Source organism: Homalodisca vitripennis, chromosome 3 (genome assembly GCF_021130785.1).
Source record: "Homalodisca vitripennis isolate AUS2020 chromosome 3, UT_GWSS_2.1, whole genome shotgun sequence".
Classification (NCBI taxonomy): domain Eukaryota; kingdom Metazoa; phylum Arthropoda; class Insecta; order Hemiptera; family Cicadellidae; genus Homalodisca; species Homalodisca vitripennis.
The window spans coordinates 166,762,215-166,784,479 of NC_060209.1; the positions used below are offsets into that span (position 1 = coordinate 166,762,215).

Below are 22,265 nucleotides of genomic sequence, written 5' to 3' on the forward strand. Positions count from 1 at the left end.
AAACCTACTTCAACGAGAACCTCTGCCCAGAGTACCGGACCTTGATGATGGAGACTAAACAGAGAGAAAGAGCCCATAATTACAACTATGTTTGGTTCCAGGGAGGGAAGATCCTACGCGTAGTAAGGAAGAAAGAAGACGACAGGCAAAAGTGTTAGTGATCGAGTCCTTTAGAGACCTTATAAAAATAGTTTAGCTTATATAATTAGGTATTAAGTAGAAAATGGTTTACTCTCTTAGGTTAATAAATAATTATAATTACGTTTTAATTCAGTAATATGCACAGGGTCAAAATTCAATTTTTGAGTAAAACACATAGTCATTCTTTTTAGTTTTAGGTAGTCCTAGTAATAGATTAATATTTAATATAATGTTTAATGATGTGAATATTTGTGAGACCTACAGGTATTAGGCCTGTTCAGCTAGTAGTTTTTAACTATTACAATCAATGATGTAGATTTTAATGATGAAAATTTAAACTTCTAGAGTCACCTTGGTCTTAGTAGTTGGTCTAATTAACTATATATATATATATATATATATATATATATATATATATATATATATATATATGTTATGAATAAAATAGTCTAAGCATACTACACCTAAATATAAGGTCAATAGCAAAACATTGGGATGAACTTATAATGCAGATTAAACTATCAAACAGTGATTTTGATTTAGTAATCTTATCGGAAATCTTTTGTAGGGAGAATGAAATAAATTATTACAGTATACCAAGCTACGAAAAAACTTATAAGTTAAGAAAAACCAAACAGGAGGATCATAAGCTTATTAATTTTTTATTAATCAAACATAATACTACTAACAGCACTAAACACCAATACAGAATCATACGAATGCATGTTAGGTGAAATTTTAGTTGCAGGATTCAAAGACAAGATATGCCTAAAAGCCATCTACAGACCACCTAGTTCTTCAAGCAAATTGTCAATAAAACATTTTCTTTAAGAAATAGATTCAGAACTTAAGAAGTTGAGCAATTATACAATATGTGTGCTGAAAGGAGATGTTAATGTCGATTTAACTGATAAGAAAGATCAACGCGTTAAGGAGTATGAAACAATTCTAGCTGCTTGGAGACTAAGCAGGGGAATATGGTTCAGAATTGGTTGATGCATTAAGTAAAACAGGAATAAAAGGTATATATCTAAGATGGTTTTAATCATATTTAAAAAAACAGAAAATTCAGAATAAAAGTAGATGGATGTAACAGTGAATTAAAAGATGTGAACTACGGGATACCAACTTGGTCCGCTAATGTTCATAGTTCATATAAATGAAATGTTTGAGATTGTAGAAGAATGTCAGATTTGGACATATGCCGATGATATAGTCTTGGCGTCAGGACACAAGAAACAGAATTTAGCGCAGAAATCCCTTCAATCAGATTTTAATAAAGTAACAAAGTGGGCCCATGATAAAGGACTCGTTATTAATTGGGGAAAAACAGTAATGATGCACTTTCACATACAACATTTAAAAGTAATATAATTCCACAAATTAAATATCACACATGTGACTGTTTACATATGAATAAGAATTTGGAAGGAATAGAGTGTATGTGTGAGACTATTAAATTAACAGAAAAATGTAAATATTTAGGAGTTTTGGTAGACAATAAGTTAATTTGGAAAGACCACATTAATGAATCACAAAATAAACTGACAACTTGTTTTAATATCAATGTATAGAATAGGCAACGCAATAGACAGAAAATTAAATATACAATATATAAGGCTTTGGTTGAGTCCGTTATTAGGTACGGTGTAAATGTCTGGGAAACAGCTGCTAAGACACATTTAAATAAAATAAAAGAAAAACGTACAAGATAGGTGTTTAAAGATATTACTAAGAAAAAATAAAAACGAAAATGTACAGTAGGCAGGCCTAAGAAAAAAGAAGCAAAACACTCTCTCCAATTGGTGTATATACATATACCACAATAATAACAAATGTAAAAAGAAACAATCTTAAACGCATTGTTCACAAAAATGTAAACACAAGGAGTAAGGAAACCTTTGAAGTGCCTAGATCGAATACATTTTTATGGAGAGCGTCCACCGAATTACATCGTGCCGTTCCTGTATAATAAGATTCCTAATTATATTGATGATACCTGTATAAACCATTTACGATTTAAATATAAAATATTTAATAAGCTAATGGACCAAGAAAGTTCTGAAAGCTAAAAATGTGTAATATAAGAGAATAATAATTTAGCTAAAGACTCATCCCATACACTACAATACCAGTGACAATACTTTTCACTTTAACCCACGAAACACTTGACAAACTCCCGCATAAACACTTTACTTACCCAGAACTATACACTACGTACTACTGACATATTGGTGGACATGGACGATGAGCACGTGACGGGGACAGGACGGGAACTAACAGTACGTATTATAAAAATGCCTTTTGAAACAACTGCTGATAAGAAAGGTTAACACACTTTCACTAACAACCAATGAACAATCAAGTAATAATTACTGCAGGGGCAAAGTATTGGGTCTGTTTGCCAAGATAGCAGATGACAATGATACAGTCTTATCTAAAAAGGAAGTAAACATATTTTTATTAGTATTGTTAAAATTGATAGAAATGTTCGTATATTTGTGTACTCTATTTCTGTTAATATTTATTTAATTTATTGTAATGTTATTGTATTGTAATATATATTGCATGTGTTATTGATGTTATAAAGAACCCTTTTAGTTCACTGTTCTATGATATTCGCTACGGATTTCATAATTATATATGTTGCGCTTCTTGCTATTTATTTTAATATCTCGGGGTTATTGTAATTTCATGTTCATAACATAAATATTTGTTACACAACCGTTCGTTTTTTCAGTTACGGAGTAGTAAAAGTTGTAATTGTAGTTAATGAAATATCGTGTCATAGTATGTTCTTGACAAATTATTATGATGGAACAATTATTACAATAAAATCACTAACTAATGCTTGAAACTCCTCATCATACTAAATGTCTGATATGTGGCCTTGTGAATATGTAAGTCCTGGTATTAAATAGAAATTCCAAAATATTGTATCATTTCAATTAAAAAATAATTAAATTACTTTACCATCATTTTGGTCACAAGTGATATACATTTACGGTATGTTTCACATGAAACAAGGAGTTCCTATTTCTAGCATAATACTTTATTCTATGGTATAATGTTATTAGTACCATAACGAAAAATCATGGTATACATGAACTATCTGCATCTAACATCTATATATTCCGTATTCGTATCGTGTTGAAACATTGTTTATGAAATTAATTCTTATAGTATTTCGACCTCGCTGTGGAGGGCCATATTCAGCAAACAAGGTTACATCGAAATATGCTTAATTTATTATAAGGATTTACTTGTAAGTATATGAATATGAAATAATTGTATACGAGTATATTGATATTGTGTTTGCGATGATTTATTAGTATCTTCCGACATATTTTTTAATTCAACCATAAATAATATGTAATCCCTATTAACATATTTTAAATTACTATACATTTAGTCAAAAGAAGTGAGTAGTCGAAGTTCGCACTACAATGATTAGAAATATTTGGTGAGCTTAATATAGTTTATATTTAAAACAATAATAGTGTAAAATATATGAAAGTTATTGTTTAAATTTATCATTACCGGTATTTACCCGTTTAGTAATTTATTGCTTAATCTCTAATGCTGCTAGATGATAATTGCAGACTTGTAATCTCGAACAAGCATTTTTTTAATGTTAACAATAATTGAATTAAAGATTAATAATGTGGTTTTCAGAGTGGAAGTGTGTCCAGTTCGTCTACGTCTGCGGACAACTGGCCAATCGCCTCTCTGGGTGGGCCTCCGCCAATGGGCTCCTATCAAGAGCCCAGAAAGGGTTTACCCCCGCGGAGGGCTGCCTGGAGCACAATTTCCTGTTACAGGAACTCCTCGATGAGGCACGTATGCATGGGGGGGAGCTTTGCATTGCCTGGCTTGACCTGGCTAATGCATTTGGGAGTGTCCCCCACTCCTCGCTCTTCTCCGCCCTGCGCTCTGCCGGTCTTATAGTGTAAGAACCAGCACTCTTAGACCATCAGCTGATAGAAGACAGCCTGCAGGTTCGATGAACAGATGTTGTGCCTTCGGCTGGTGCTTCCACCAAATTTTAAGTTTTATATTCTACTCACATGTTTAAATATAAATCTTCTGAACTTTGTGGTATATGAAGTAATGAAAGTAAGTATATGAAAAATTAAGGAAATAATTCTTGAAAATAACTATAAGGCTAATTGCAATGAAAATAAGAGCTATTATACGTATACCTAATAGTTTTGTTAACATTTCCAAATACACTGGATAAATATGGCTGTATATATAGGTACCATACGACATTCAAATGTAGATATTAACACCAATTTATTTATTTGTTGGGTGTATTAGCTTATTTAATGTTTTATGGAGTTTGGTTGTTTTAACTGATTTTGCAATTGAATAGTAATGCAATAATAAACGAAGGTTTAATTTCAACTACATGTTTGAATATAATCTCATGTACTGTGAAGTAAAAGTCACTAAAATTACATAGTTGGTTTGAATCGCAATTCAATTATGTATAAGTCATCACTGTCTAATATATATGGTTATTTTAAATGTATTATTTAGACTGTCTTATATTACTAAAATTTACATGTATTTTTATGTTTTACATAAGAGTCAGTGGTCAGACTACGAGTATATCTGACCTTCAGAAGAGAGTAAAATAAAAATGTTATCCGATTTCGGAGAAACTCATCCTTATGATTGGGGCGAATGACTTTTTGAAGGTAAGATTTAGCACTGTATGGTTACTTATTTCATATCATTAGTTATTAACTAAAGAATATTCATTAAAGAAAAGCAAAACAATACACAATAAACAGATTTAGATACCGCAGCTGGTTAAATACTCTAAGAGTGATATTATATTAAGTTATATGATATTTATTGTCCTATTAAATACTGCGACTAATCTCATAACAGTATATCATCAGGTTTCACAAGTTTATACATTTTTTGTTACCCGCTGCAATTATAATTTTAAAAATGAGTTTGTGTTTTTTTTGTTTAGTACGTGTTGTTGGTTTACATAAAGCTGTATCATAAAAATTTGAACGAATACACATTCGAATTATTTAATAAAACGCAGCTGTTACATAATTTTATAGTGATATTAGGTACCTATACTCTTTGGTGTGTTTTAAAATTGTACTAATTATAATATGCGTTAAATACCAATTGCTTCTAATAGGATGCTATCGGTCGTATATGATTATTGTCAGAATCAGAATCAGAAAATTTATTGTGGTAAACATTTTCACAAATGTGACACAACGTCATGCTTAGGCTTAATGATTATTTGACTAATTACTAAGTCTATCTACCTGACTTATTAAACTAACAAATTCTTCAATATTGTAACAGCAGAAATCCAACAACAAACATTTAATTTTCATTTTAAAAGGTCTTAAGGTAAGTTGGTAACAAATGGTCTTATGGTTTGGTAACAAATTATACAGTTGTTTGCCTATTTCTAAAAAGTTTGATTTAGTGGAATGATAGTTGTACTGATCTAATCTAAGCATATTACAGTTTCTTGTGAAATAACCATGTACAGAACTATTAGTTGGCACAGAATTTAAATGAGTTTTTACATACAACAAACATTCCAATATAAAAATAGAATAAACAGTAAAATCTTAAGCTGTCTAAAATATGGTTTACAGTGAGTTCTATTCCCCACCTGACGTATAACTCTCACAGCCCTTTTTTGTAATACAAGTACCCTTTTTACATTCCCACCACTACCCCATACTAAAATTCCATAGGTTAAATGGCTATATATGGGCATAATAAACAGCTATTAACACTTCTCTATTAACAATTAATCTTAACCTACACAACATAAAAATTCCTCTAGCCATCTTTTTACATAACATTTCAATATGAACATTCCATTTAATATTAGACTGTACATAAACACCAAAAAATTTAATATTATATATATCAACATCATTTCTTAAACTAAACCTAAGATTTTGGGTTTTACTCTGATTCAAACATAAAGAATTTGCTGCACACCAATCATTTACTATTTGGTCAACACTTAACAGCACACTATCAGGTAAAAAATTAGTATCTCTTTCAATACTTATCTGTAAAGCAAGATTATCAGCAAAAAACAAATGATCTCACACAATCCATTTCAAGAGAAGCAGACAAATCATTAATATATATTATGAATAAAACCGGGCCCAAATTTGAACCTTGGAGCACGCTGGAAGCTACAGGAAGATACTGAGAGTAACAGTTATTATAACGTACTGCTTGATGCCTTAGAGAAAGGTAAGATTGTACAAGTTTTACAGAACTTTTATCAAAACGATAGAAAGTTAACTTATTTAATAGTTTAGCATGTGATACAGTATCGAAAGCCTTAGACATGTCATAAAAACCTACCATACATTTTGTTTTTCATATCTATACCATATATTCAGTCCCTCATAAACTCTACAATAGCTTTACAAGTCCCTTTATTAGATCTGTAACCGTACTGACAATCAAAAAACAATAAATTACCCTCAAAATACTTAAAAATTTGACTATTTAACAGTACCTCCAAGACTTTGGATATAACTGGGACTATTGACACTGGCCTATAGTTATTACAATCTGAAACTGCGCCAGACTTATACAATGGCACCACTTTAACCCACTTCATGCACAGCGGAAAGGTTTAACTTTGTATACACAAATTAAACAAATAGCTAAGGACTTCAACAATGAACGGAGCAGCTAATTTTAAAACTAAAGAATTCAGACAGTACACATCCAAGCTTATGCTGTTACTTAATGAGTGAATAGCTTGATAAACCTCCTCCCCTTTAACACAACTAAAACTAAATCTATTTACAGCACACACAGGCACATCTTTGGTAACTTTACTCAGGTATTGTGACATACTCTGATTTGAGTTTGGAATACTATTTATCACAGAAGTATCATTATTTAAAAAGGCAACATTAAACCCATCTGAATTACAAGTTTCATCTTTATATCTATGGTTAACTGCCTTATCATTGATGTTAAGATTCTCATTGATAATTTCCCAGACAGCTTTAGGTTTGTTGTTGACATTCAGAATTCTATTACAATTATGTGTTAACTTAGCTTCTTTTATTTTGTTTTTATAATATCTTTCAAACTCTTATAATAATCTCTATCATAAGCAGAACATGTGCGTTTAAAGTCACTATAAGCATCAAGACACTGTAGTTTAAGGTCACTGAGTTTCTTATCATACCACTTAGGAGTACCTAGTTTTGGTTTTTTTTACAGGCACATACTTAACAGGAAAAGCAATATCAACCCTGCCCAAAAAGACACTGAGAAAATAATCAAATTTTTCGTCTAGAGTTGTTAACGTGTACAAGTGCAACCATTTCTCAAGAACCATTTCTTGTACTGAATTTGGGGGGGGGGAGGGGACTTTACATATTTCTTTTTGAGGTTGAGATTACTTGCTGTTTAACCTACCGTTACAATATCAAATAACTATCAAACTATAATGAACTATTAAATAGTCGCTTGAATATATTTTCTAAGAACTCTCACAAATTCACCGCCTTTATATAGTTTTTAATAAAAATTGTAAGTTAAGAGTATAAATATAGAATTCTTGTTCTGACTAAAACAATACAGAAAATAAAGCAATAATATGACTAACCATTTTCCAAGCTACGGATGTGGCCATTGTACTCCTCCAAGAGTTTGAAATGGCTCAGACCGTATTTTTTCTCCAGCTTTGGTATCGGCGCGGCGGCAGGTTCAGCAGGATTAGACTTCTTACAGTTTCCTGCAGTGTTTTGATGAGTGCAGAGAGTTCCCTACACATTGTCGAAATGTCTGCATTCTGAAATCATTGTTCAAATGTTATGATACAGTATTATGTAAACCAACACGTACTAAACAACAAATAAAACACAAACACATTATGAAAGCTACGAGTGCATTGTGTAACACAAAATGTGTGAAAAACTTATTGCGTGAAATCAGTGGAAAGTACTGATAAGCAGTTTTTTTTTTCCTTTATTAAAAAACAGGCTTAGGTACATTCCTATGCAGCCTCATTTTTCACTGGTTTAATTAACCTTCAGCCATACTATTTATGTAAATTATATCGTTTAATATATCTTTATTAGTATTTATTTATTTATTATTAGTTGGATATACAAATATGTTTGTAAAATCTAATCTGTTTGTGTTAGTTAGTTTTCAGAATGATCGATCGAGGATTCTAATAATAGAGATTTAGGGGTATCAGGTGGTCTTCCCGCCAGGGGTCCATCAGGCATTCCTAATCCGAAATATGGACCACGGATATACAGCCCAACACCAGGAATACATATATGTTTTATATGCTGGTTGATGCTCTATTTGATTACATGTGTTTCTTAATATTAACTAGAAAGTTGTTTATTTCTTTATATATTTCTATGTCTTCAAGTTTCAACAATTTTATTCAATTTACCGTCTGAGTAGGTGTGATTAAGTTTTAAGGGATTAAGTAGTGAGTTACGTTAAGAGTTAATATAAAGCCAATAACATTGGCCAAGGCTGGTTGTTAACTTCAAAATTATGATTTAGACTAACTCTTATAATTTGGTTATAAAAGATTTTGAACACTGAGGGTGTTTTCCTTAGTTTTTTACTACATAGAAAATTATAGTGGCCATGACAGTTCAAATTTTGAAATATAATATAATTATAAATTTACGCTAAATTGAGTTTACATTGTGCACACGATAACAGCAACTACAGATCTTTAACCTAACTTTATTTGACCTAACCTTAAAACACATGTCGGGTGATGAATCAGATGATTTGTGTCCGTGCTGTAAAAAAGTGGTTAACGAAGATGATATTGCTCTTGAGTGTGAGGAAATGTGCAGAAAATGGTTTCACGGAACATGTATGAATATTAATAAGGAAGAATATAATAAAATTAGCGATGTAGGCGATAAAGTCAAATGGTATTGTGATACTTGCTCCCAGGAGATAGACCGTTTGTTGAAAAAAGTGTGTGCTTTTTAGGATTTCATGGCTATAAATGAGGCTATGAAGAAGCTGATGGAAATAACTAAAGGAGTTGTGAATGACAATTTGGAAATGAACAGGAAAGTCCAAGAAATGAATGCAAAACACTTAAAGTTGTCTGATGAAGTACAAGTATTAAAAAAGGTTAATAGTGATGGAAACTTTTCTGGTTCAAGTAAGCCTATTTTAAGGTTAGATAATCAATCAGTGTCTCAGCAAACTTCCGATGGTAAGGGTGATCAATATAATGGTCAAGCTGAGGCTGTTCCACAAATGTCAAAGAATGTGTACACTAACTCTAGTAGAGGCTGGAAAACTGTTGACTACAGTAGAGGTGGGCGCGGTAGATATAACTGACAGGGTGGCAGAGGTAGGCCTAGGCCAGACCTAGTACAGCCTCCTGAAATTGAATCAAATGTTAATCTGATTGCGCCTAAACCTCAAGTTATCAACACTGAAGATAGGCCTAAGGATAGTTATAGCAAAGTCTTGAAGTCAAGTACAAGAAATAGGGTTATTTATGGATCTTTGGAATCAAAGGGCAGCGTTCCTTTGAAGACTGTTAAGAGAATGTTCTGGTTGTTTCTATCTGGCTTTGACCCTTTGGTTACTACAGATGAAATTTTGGCCTACTTGAAGGATTTAAACGGTTCTGACGACTATGGTTGTTATAAGTTGGATACTAGGTATGACACATACAGCTCATTTAAAGTCGGCGTCCCACTTGAGTTGGCTGATGAACTCATGCATCCTACTCTGTGGCCGGCCGCAGGGTTGCATAGTAGCAAAGTACCAAGCGCCAAGAAGAAATCCTGTTGCGGAAGTTAGTTCTGGACAGCCTAGGCCTGGATCGATGCCTCCTATGTGCGTAATGATATTTTTTAACACAGGGGAGCCTATCACGCAGCAGTACGTAGTGAATAGCGACTCAAAATCAGTGACCGGTGATGTGTTTGTTTCGGTGCATTGGAATGTACAGGGACTATTGGGGAAAGTCGATGAGGTTAATTTGCTGAATTTAAAGCACACCACTGATGTACTGGGTATTTGTGAACACTGGTTGAGCTTTGAAGAGCTCAAAGGCATCTCTATTCCTGGTTTTTACCTTGCTAGCTGTTATTGTCGAGGGTCAGGACGGAGGGGAGGTGTAGCTGTATTTATCAGGAGTGGTATCAAAAGTGAAGAGCTTAGTAACATAGTTAATTTATCTGTTCCACATACTTGTGAAGTCGCTGCTGTTTTTATTCCTGAAATGAATTTGATTTGTTTAGAACTGTACCGCATTCCTGATGACAGTAATTTTGATGCTTTCATTGATGAATTAAACAATGTTTTAAGGGTTTTGAGTTACAAAAACAAAACTAATGCATCTATTATATTGTCTGGAGATTTAAATGTTGATATTATGTTTTGTTCCGATTTGAAAAAAATGTGTTTGTAAATTTGTTGTTAAGTTTTAACCTTTCATTAAAAGTGTATGATGTAACTAGGCCTAATATGATGGATGCTAGTAAGGGCTCATGTATTGATAACATTGCCATAACCATTCATGTTGATAGGGTCATGTCTGTGTCTGTGGAGAACTTAATTGTATCTGATCATTGCGCACTTGTGTTTAGAAGTAAGTTGCAACTGGCCTATAATAGACCTAAGGAGGGTAACGGTAAAAAATTAGTTAGGCCTATTGATAGTCTAAATTCTAGTTACTTTTCTTTGTTGATTCAAAAAGTGAAAAGTGAAAGTGAATAAGTTTTTCACACATTTTGTGTTACACAATGCACTCGTAGCTTTCATAATGTGTTTGTGTTTTATTTGTTGTTTAGTACGTGTTGGTTTACATAATACTGTATCATAACATTTGAACAATGATTTCAGAATGCAGACATTTCGACAATGTGTAGGGAACTCTCTGCACTCATCAAAACACTGCAGGAAACTGTAAGAAGTCTAATCCTGCTGAACCTGCCGCCGCGCCGATACCAAAGCTGGAGAAAAAATACGGTCTGAGCCATTTCAAACTCTTGGAGGAGTACAATGGCCACATCCGTAGCTTGGAAAATGGTTAGTCATATTATTGCTTTATTTTCTGTATTGTTTTAGTCAGAACAAGAATTCTATATTTATACTCTTAACTTACAATTTTTATTAAAAACTATATAAAGGCGGTGAATTTGTGAGAGTTCTTAGAAAATATATTCAAGCGACTATTTAATAGTTCATTATAGTTTGATAGTTATTTGATATTGTAACGGTAGGTTAAACAGCAAGTAATCTCAACCTCAAAAAGAAATATGTAAAGTCCCCTCCCCCCCCCCAAATTCAGTACAAGAAATGGTTCTTGAGTTTACTTACATACTTAAATATATAATGTAATATACTTGTTCTTACTTTCTTGCCGCGCTGTATTTTTATATACAAGATTTTTTAGTTGATTTCAGTAAATTTAGTATATTATACATTAAGTCTTGGTGATGTGATGGTCATAAATGATAGGATCATTATTTTTAATCTGCCTAATTGAGACTATTTTGCTCAATTTTATTGATCGTTAACCATTTTGAAATTATAACATTATGCCATATTTCAATGGTACTGTATGCCATGATACGTAATTTTATATAAATTTTGTTTGTTCCAGAAGAGTATGTAAGGATAGCCGACATCAGCCCACTGTACGTGACCTCATCTCCACGCCAGAAGTGCCTTATGCATCTCTTTGAACGGTATTTAAATTTAATGATTAATTTAACTTTGCAAGTATTAACTACTGCATTTTGATGAAGCGCCGAAAATAGATTTTTTAATTTTATATTGTAATCAACTATTAATATTGTTTTTTTATACTGTAAATTCTCTATTTTCATTAAATATCTAGTATGAAATACTTTTACTAACTGTCTGTTTTCACGTATTGACTTTTTACAGATTTTTCTCTGGAAGAGCTAGACGACCAGATTTAATTCACCTCAATCGGCAAGGTCTTATAGTTATGCGTAAGTATATCCTTGACAATGAATTGTTTATAAATTTTAGATTTGCTTTTACTCTGTAAAATTTTAGTGTTTATATAACTTTATATCTGGACATTTTATTGTTATAAAAACAACATAGCATATAAGTTCTTCATAATTGGATTTTTTAATTATGCTACACCAAAGATTTGTATGAGATCATGTCTTCCAATCTTTAGTGAACTGAAAAGTGGGAAAACGTGTTTCTTTTAATTAGGTTTAATAAAGTGTTACAGATATATTATTGCTCATTAAAACAAATTGTATATAACTGTTTAAAATTGTTTTGTGAGTAATAGTATACATATTTGTATTTTTAACATCAGGTTGTCCAAATTAAAAAGAAAATTTAAACATATAGTTTTGAGTTATTTAAATGTATAATAAAATTTAGCTGTTGAATATTTATATTTTTACAGAGTTATGCTATATCTTTGGATATTTGTAGGATGTATAGAGTAGTATGTAAAATGTATGTATTGTAGACTAGTATGTAAAACGTGTAACATAGTTATCATCATAGTAAATCTTTCTGTATATTTAATTAGCTGTTAAGCTTTTTGTGTATTTAAATAGACGATTTATTACTATTATTGTGTCAAGTACAATTCATGTAGATATTTTATAGTAAAGTGGCATTATAAATTTTACTGTTCTAGTACCATAATACCGAGAAGTCCTTTAAAGTTTGTGTATCATTGTAAATGCTGTAATACTTTTCACGAAAGACCATGTTTTACCATAACTATTTTCTTATCTTTGAACTAGTCTGTATATGTTTGAATGGAATAGTGCGGTAATATTTAATAGTACTAAGAAAAATCTTTAAACGTAACAATTTGGTATTTTCATTTCACCCTTACCCCACTAAATGTTTTAGACAGCTTAGCGCGCTAGATTGCTATTGGTACCTATTAGCCAAAACACAACACCTCCTGCTGACCAGTGCAGTATTTTCTCCCAATCTCTGTACTGCCTAAACCAGAAGTTGTGGCACAAATCCGAGGTCAGAATCGAAAGATAAAATTAAGTTTCCAACAAGAAAGGTCTAGTCCAGTCTATTTTTGTCGTATCTCTAACGGTTAAGCCAAAAAATGCCCTTAAAGTCAAAACTTTGATTAAAACTGGAAAATTCAATAAAATAGGTCTAACTTAAGTTCCCAGACCCGTAATCTAATTCTCTGATTTTACCTGTCACCGAATTCCGCTTATCTCCCAATTTGGCAAACACCCAAAAGGGGGCCTGGGGTCGTAGCCCCCAGCGAGCCGAAGGCGAGTATATATATGTAGGCTAAATACAGGATGGAAAAGCTTGGGTAATCCTCGCATTTTCTATCTTATTCCCGGATGAGGGGAAAATCCTGGTTAAGTTCTTGCAATATTCCCAAGTAACCGTTTATGAGGTTTTGCGTTATAGAAGTCTAATGTTTCCGGACTGTAGTCAGGGAAAGAATGGATCGTTGAGCCTTGTTAGTGTTTATTTCGTTTTTTTTTTACATTTAAGCAACTTTAAAAATGCCATATCACAATGTGAAGGAAGTCCACCTGTTTGGAGTACAGTACGTAAAAACATCCACAGGTTTGTCCGTCAAAGTTAGTTTTCTATTAGGTTTTAAACCATATTCCAATAAACTAGACATATTAAATTCGTCACTGATGCAAACTAGAGTAGAAGTTAGATATTAGCGTTTTATTTGATATCTTAATTACACTTCTAATCAAGTACTGTATTCGTAATAATTAATCAACATTAAATGTAAAAATTATGTTTCGGCCAATTTGTAAAACTTAAATTGAAAGTGTCGACAGCTTTTAATGTTAGTTAAATTTGGATTATGATACATAAGTAATAAAATGTGTTTAGAATTCATAAATATTTTGGCAACGTTTCTAATCTTTCTCGTCTTATACAATTTGCTCGAATTTTAATGAATGTTTTACAAAAAGAAGTAGCCAAGTAGGTTTAGTCGTTCTAAAGATTATCACCTAGCAACACAATTTGTGATTAATTTTTATCATGTTTTTAACACGCTTTTATTATAAGCTTCGGTTGTATCTATGTAATGGTATCTTTGAGCATAATTTTCACCAATTTCCAGAAGTCTGATCAATTTGAAACTTTGCATACGTATCAAGGACCGATGACAATGCAATAATTTGATCATAGATTTTCATTATCCTTATAAGGACCGCCAGGATTAATAAATTCTTTTATAGATCCTCTGTGATAGAGCTAGCGCGCGATCTGCGCTAACCCAGCGTTCAAGTCTCCATTCGTCTCGGTATTCTCGGATGTACTTGAGTCTCTTACAGTAATTACTGAACGAAACGGATGTAGCGTAGCCAGTAATTTCGTTCGGGGGGGGGGGGGTCTGAAACCGGGAGATCCGGGGGACGTTTTGTGTGTTATTTGCTAATGAGTTCACTGGTAAAAGGTAAATACCAAAAATATGGGCTTTAGTAACTACGCCTTATAGAAAGTGGAAAGATGTAATAGGCAAATTCAACTCTCACAGCAACTCTAGTACCACAAATTTTCTTGTATAGCTACAGAAACTTTACGAAGTTCGATTCTGGCCGAGTATAAGGCACCAAAGTGATGTTGGATTCACTGGATAAGAAAGAAAAATAACAAAACAGAGCTTCACTCGAGCGTATAATTGACACAACTATATTCTGTGGAAAAAATGAAATACCCCTTCGGGGACATTGGACCACTGATGGCCGAAACCCTTTAAAAAAGGGAGGGCAATTTTCAAGCGTTGCTCGGGTACAGATCAAACTAACGGTCGGAAAATGCACCGGAAAAAACTCTACTGATCAGAAGTTCGGCTACTTTGGATTTCACTGATTGAGGTATTTATGAATGAGTTATAATGACGATTGTTTGTATCGTTATACTGTAGACGAGTATATAATTATCGGAAAAAAAATCCAAACAATCACTTTCGGTCGGAAATAAAATACACCTGAAAAACTTTAATGATTAGAACTTCAACTACTTCGGACTTCAGTTATTGAGGTAAACGTGGTATTTTTGATTGAGTTAGGATGACGATTTTTTGTTATCATTTAAACTGTACTCGACTACCTATATAATTATCGAATAAAAATCACTTCCGGTCAGTAAATACCGAAGAAAAGCTCTCTACAGATTCAAGTTTTGACGATTTTGGATTTCACTGGTTGAGTGGTTGAGGTAAAAGTGGTATTTATAATTTTGTTAGGACATTGATTTTAGGTACTAATCCAACGCCGACTAATAAATATATAATTATCGAGAAAAAAAAAAACCAAAATATCACTTCCGATCGGAATATACTAAGGAAAATGAAATAATAACTCAGTCAGTGAAATCCAAAGTAGTCGGAACTTCTTATCAGTAGAGCTTTTAAAGTGTATTTTCCGACCGAAAGTGATTTTTTATATTTTTTTCGAAAATTATATACACGTCTACAGTTTAATGACACTAAAATCAACGTCGTGACTTAATTCTAAGCAGCCATTTTACGTCTCCAAGACGAATTTGAACGAAGTGGTCGCTAATTTAAACTGTCCAAGTCGGGTCGCTAGGATGGCCTCTGAGCGCTCCTCCTGGTCTGTGGGCAGTATCTGAGCAGTTGAGCTCAATGACTTGCCTGTCAACTGGAACAATTTGCTCTTGCAGCAGTCTAGCAGCTGGTCGGTGTGCCCCACTGAGGGCCACTGCTTCATTGAAGAGCCGGGTGGGGGCAGGGGCTGCGCAGCTATTTCAAGACGGCTTGTAGGCTGCGCTGGGCGGGGGCGGCTGCTTCTGCTGCTGCATCAGCTGTTAGCGCCTCCGTGTGTTGCGGCGGAGTGGCTGGTGTATGTGGCCACTCTAGTTTCTACGTGACCGGAAGGTCAGCCACAGATGCCGGCGGGCGGGGAAGTCGGTTGGCTGGGTTCTGGGGTTTCCTCCGGCGCTTCTTCTTCTGCGGCATGTCGTCCTCAGCTTCACTCTCCGATACGGAGTCCGCTGGTGACTCGTCCCGCGCTGGTCGGCTGGGCCGTTGATCGCCTCGCCACTGGTTTGGTTGGCCGGGCTTGCGGCCTAACTGGACAGCTGCCGCTCTGGCCTCCTTGTAGGCTGGACACCCACAATTGCAGCAGTGACTCTTCTCCGTCGAGGCTTTGGGGCAGTTCATCTTCAGATGATTTTCCCCGCAGCGGACGTATTTTCTCGGCCTCCCGCAGTTGCCGGAGCCGTGGCCAAAACCTTGGCACCAGTAGCACTGCGGCGGGCCGACCGGCTTCTTGTAGACAGTGACTGAGACCCTGACATGGAGCAGGCTTGTCACGTTGTAGATTTGTCAAGCCCGCCTGGGGCAGGGTTCTCTCGCTCACTGTCCCTGGTCAGCGTGATCAGCCAGCTCCTGGTAGGTCCCCTGGCTGTTCGAAGTCGTGCAACCTCGTCGACGGCAAAGCCCTCGTCAGTTAAGACATCGAAGAGCTCCACATCATCGGTGTCGGGCAGTCCGCTGATCACAATCTTAAGCGATCTTTCACGCCCAAGGTTGTGAGTGCAGAAGGGCAGCTTCTTGGAACATAGGTACCGCTGAACTGCCTTGAAGTGCTCCACGGTGGTCACTTTCAAGCGATAGTGAGCACCGCAGAATGTTGTCGTCAGGCCGTCCCGCGCCAACTCCTCGCAACTTCTTGGCGTGGGTAGGCCAGTCCGGAACACTGTCCAGGAACAGCAAGGGTATCCTGGGCGTAGAAACCGAAGCCGTAGGTTGGTCATATGTCACAGTAGCAGTGGTGACGTTGTGGCCTTTAAAAAGGCCCTTTGCTGGAGCAGCGACTTCTTAGGCGCCGAGCTGGCAGATGGAGAGCTAGGCCTATTAGCTGGCTGCCCGGCGCTTCCAAAGGCACGCTGTCCCATCTTCTTGAAGATGTCACTCATGTTGTTCCAGGAGTTGTTGACACAACGAGTGCTGGAGGTCGAATGTTCACCGTGTTACAATTTAGGTTGCTTCGCAACGTCACGTGACCGCGCTCTATAGCAATACCGTGATTACACTACACTATCCGAAAGGCCGAGCCCAAAAGTATCGTTTGATACTTTATGATTTAAACGAAAGGACAATTATATTTTTAACAACAGTCACTAATCAATTAAATCAATCAATTTAATGTTTGTAGACAAGAGTAAATGATAACTCTCCTTTTTTTCTCCTGATCCATGCTTTATTTTTTAATATGTCTTAAAATTTCGGGGGGGTTCGGACCCCCCCCCCTTCGCTACGCCACTGCTCTCTTAATATAGTAATATTATAGTAGTCATCCAGTCTCTGCCAGATCTCTAAGTACACGATCCATGCATGTTCTTTGTTTAGTATACATTACATAATACTAATTTGAGTTGTTGCTTTACAGAAACATACATAGTATTTTTATCAGACAAGTGTTTTTTAACTAATTCCATTTCAACAATATTCCAAATTTTTCTTGCATTTTCTTGCAATTTAATTTACTATAAAATAAAGTTGAACAATTAATACAGTTTAGTTATTTTACACACTACCGAAGATGTATAGCTAATAAATTAAATAATAAATGTACCAAAATATGGGTATATTCAAGTCTGAACTACAATAACCATTAGTTTTATTATGTATATGTATGTTTTATATATATATATATATATATATATATAAAGTGAGGGCTCTGTGGTGTAATGTTAGCACATTCACCCGGCAAGTGAGAGATCCGGGTTCGAGTCCCGGCGGAGCAAGTACTTTGAATCGCAAAAAGTACTTGCTCCGCCGGGACTCGAACCCGGACATATATATATATCAGAATATAGCAATTATATGATAAAAATATAAAATGATTTACTATACGAAAAATTGAACTTAGTTAAGGGTGTTGTAACATTTTTATAATAGTATACTGTATCTCAAATAAGTAATAGCTGTAATACAGGTCAGCAAGAATGATAAATGATATATACTAGCCAACATTACGTTTATTAAATACTTTCAAATACCTAACCCTCAAGTCCGGCAAAGGTGTTTCAAACAGCCACAGTTCCTTGGTAACTTGATGCCAGCATTTGATTTTTACGACAATAATTATTCTAAAGAGAACTGCGAAGCTCCGAGTCTCCAGGGATCAGAGCCGACATCTTAAGTGCAACCTCGAGGAGTCAAGGCGATGCAGGTTGCTATTTCCCCGTTGGTAGCTATTAATAAGACAGAACCTTTAATGGGGCTCCGATGACAGAAAACCCACCAAGCGGGCAAAAACCTGTCCAACCCGACATCCTTGATCTAGGCTCGCGATTGTTTGCTGCTGGACAAGCCTATGTAGCACTTAGTCGTGTAAGATCTTTAGACGGTATTCGGATTGAAGAACTTGTTTGCTCTAAGTTAACAGGAAATACCCCATGCAATAGTGAAGCTTTAAATGAAATGATGAGATTGCGGAATGATTCGTAAGAAATATCACATTTCCACAAGAAACTAATACATCGAACTAAAAAATGAAAAATAAATAATAGTTTAAAAAATTTAAAAAAAAACACGCTTTAATAGCTACCCAAACTAAAAAATAGAAAATAATTTTTAATTACAAAGAGTTTTTACTCATAAGAATATTTAAGAATCATAGTTTCGTCATAAAAATCGTGCTTAACAGATAGTGGTTAAGTCAGTTCGCGATTCAGGGTATCCTTATGGAAGACGAAGACCTATTACTATAACAACTCTAACCAAGCGACTACTGGCCGTAACTAATGACGGTGCCAACGGTTGTACAAATCCTAATGATGCTAATATTTTTCTGAGGCTAGTTAAACCCCCTTCATAGTTAATTTTTTCATTAAGCTTGTTTTTAACAATAAAGAGTTGGCAGGCAACTATCAGTTTTATAAAATTCATGGACGGTTCTTCGAACAACACATTTATCAAAGTCGTCTAGTTCTACTATTTTCCTTTTTATTTTGTATTTTTAGGGGTAGTGAACGAACACTCCCCTTCAGTGGAAGAATCCATTTTTTCACGGCGAATCTCCTTAATCAGTGCCTTTGAAACACCACAAGCCGCTGCAGTTCTTTCTAAACATTTATTTATAGGGATTCGTTCATCATTAGATAGACTCATTTGCCATGAACTCACTAACCCCCCATATTTCTCGAGCCTGGCTTCTCGTAGTTTTTCCTCGAGCCACGTTGGAAACGTATCGGGCCATTATACCGACTGAGATGATGAATCAAAACAAAATTACTAAAACTTGTAATATAACCTTATTAGCAAGGATAATATTAAATAATTTGTAACGCCCTACAACTACCAAAATTCACTAACCTCACTACTAACTAAACTAATGAATTGTGTATAACGCACTTAAACCACTTGTCCACTTCTAACAACAGTGAATACTCGACTGTGAGGGAGAACAGGGACAATATATATTCAGACTGCAGCGGGCCAAACATTGGCGGATATCTGCAGAACAGTTGTTATATCGTGCAATCCACCCGTCCCCCGCCAAAGTGCGCTCGGTTAACTCGGAGCCGAACCTTCAGCGCGCGTACTGTACCTGCCAAGCCCCTCTTACACACGTAGACGGCGCGTCGCTTTGATATATTTACAACCATCCAATTTCGTTAGTTTGTCACTCTAATCCTCTAAGACGTCCTGCCGACATAAGTCAGCTTTCTACTGCACATTTCCCGGAATAGGGCAGTAACCCCTTGGCACTGAATACATGGGGCACCCTTCCAGGTAGCTGGAGCACCGACCAGCGGCAGCCAAAGCCAACGAGCTCCTCCCGTTTGTCTTCAATGGGGTGATCGTGACAGGCGGAGAGAAAAAGTGGGGATGGAGGGGCCCCTCCTGCCAACTAGAGATAGCCCGCGTATTAGAATAGTGGAATAAGCAGTCCGCGCGTTCTCGCTCTGTACTCCTCTGAATTTAATAGAGCCTGGTGGTGTAATATGTATATGTATAAATGTAATATATATATTACATTTTCAAAGCTGGATGCTGCAGGATGCAGCGCAATTAAATTTATTTCATTGAACCGTGACTTTTACAACGTAATTAATGGCAGGCAATTACTCTTGTCTACATACAAATAAACCAATACAACGGAGTATCGAAATACCAAAAAAGACGTAAGGAAGTCTAATGTAACAAAGTAACTTCGTTACATTCAGTGGCGTAGCTATAAAACATTCGAGGGTGGATTAAACATCCAGGAGGATTAAAAAGAGCCCTACTTAGCATAGTAGTTAAAGAATTTATCTTCAGGGTCTCCAAACACAAAATCAACAATTATGTTGAGTTTTTTAATTGCATCTTTCGTATTAAAATGTAAACCAATAAAATTGTTTCGTAACATTATATTTGGTTCATTGCATTTTCCAACTGCCTTAATCAAATAAATATAATTTGTAGGTTACATTACTATTAGTTAGAAATTATTCGATAATTTCCATGTACTATAGATCAGATCAGCATTATAATCGCGTACGCCAGACGACACAAAATGACACTTATCAGGCTTGGTCGAAGTTGCATGCACAATTTCAAGTCTATAGCTTATTTCTCGATAACTGGATATGGTTATAATTTATATTTATGGCATTTTATGTATACTGAATTAGCTTTAGACTTTGAAAATTATATAATGTGTTTTTTATTCAAATTTGTTTTATTAAAGCTTAGTTTAAATGGGTAGATTTATCGTATTTGAATTTATTTGTTAATTTCATTTGCTTGAGTGTTGTTTTCTTTTGTTTTTCTAAGAAAGTTGGAGCCTCTACACAGGCAGTTCCTTGCCTTTTGAGGTCCTATTTTGTTTTCTTGAATTTTGTTTATTGATGTACCCTAGCTGTATTAAAATAAAAAAAGACATGTTCATATTTCTTTAATAAAAAGTAACATTGTTTTATTTTTATTCTCATGTCAATTGTGTCTACAACTAAGGAGCAATGTTTGTGTTTGTGCTTAAGGTATAAATGATGTTTATATAATTTTACTATTGTACATATTTTCAAGAAAATAAATAATTTTTCTATTCTATTCTAGATTATGACATTTTATTCGTTGTGCACCATCTCACATTTTGTAAAGTATCTTTGGAGTTATAAAGAAAGTTCAATATTAATATAATTAATTCGATATAATTTCTATGTTTTGCAGATATGTTCGGATATAAAACGACTCATTAATTCGGATATAAAACGACTCATTAATTCGGATATAAAACGACTCATTAATTCGGATATAAAACGACTCATTAATTCGTAAGATAATAGAAATCAGAACCGTTCCGAACTGAGGTCGCTATCAGCCGCATGTACAGGGTTTGTCAGGAATGTTCGGGATTTATCGGTACTGCTCGGCTCTGCCCCCACTCTTTCTCTCCGCCTGTCACGATCACCCCATTGAAGACAAACGGGAGGAGCTCGTGCCAAAGCCACAGTCATCCTTCAGCAGTTGTGCGGAGTGGTTGTTAGTAGATGTGTTATTTTTCCTCGTTAAATAATTCTATTTAATTTTATATATAGTGTTGTTAATGTAAGGAGTGTGAATATTTATGTTCTGTGTTTCAATTTTAACTATCCACATTTTTAATAGTAAACAAGAATGAGTAGCACTTCCATCTGCATATCATCAGCACTTCTGGATAAATTATTAGTAAGTCCTAATTCTAAGATTCACTATTATTTTAAGAGTTATTAACGATGACGCGCAAAATCGCGGTTGTATTTTTATGCGTGCCACAACGCTCTGGTATGATTCGTTTATTTTAACGCAGGTTTTAATTTTGTGTTAGGTTAGTTGTTTACCTGAAGAAGAGATCAGATTGCATATCTCGAAACGTAGTGTAACAGATTTTTGTATTATTAAATCTCTAAATTAAATTATTTCTGTTAATTACTGAAATTTTCAAACAAATTTAGTTTATACCTGAAAGATAAACTGCAACTCATAATATTTAGAGAAAAGAGGATGTAGGTATCTGGCAGAAATAAACTTCTGAAAAGTAATGCGTTATGTTTAAACTCCCAATAGAGTGGGAAATGTCCCGGGTCTGTCTAGTGTCGGTGGGATTTCCTACCAAGTACAA

The 22,265-nt window shown here is 34.9% G+C and overlaps 1 long non-coding RNA gene across 1 annotated transcript; it reads left to right on the plus strand.

The window, feature by feature from the left end:
* The first annotated feature begins 621 nt into the window (after nucleotides 1–621).
* LOC124357759 lies at nucleotides 622–13,088 on the plus strand. The gene is made up of 4 exons (XR_006921972.1): nucleotides 622–4,844; nucleotides 11,029–11,214; nucleotides 11,792–11,876; nucleotides 12,079–13,088. It is a non-coding gene; the product is annotated as an uncharacterized LOC124357759 (long non-coding RNA).
* Nucleotides 13,089–22,265: the final 9,177 nt, after the last annotated feature.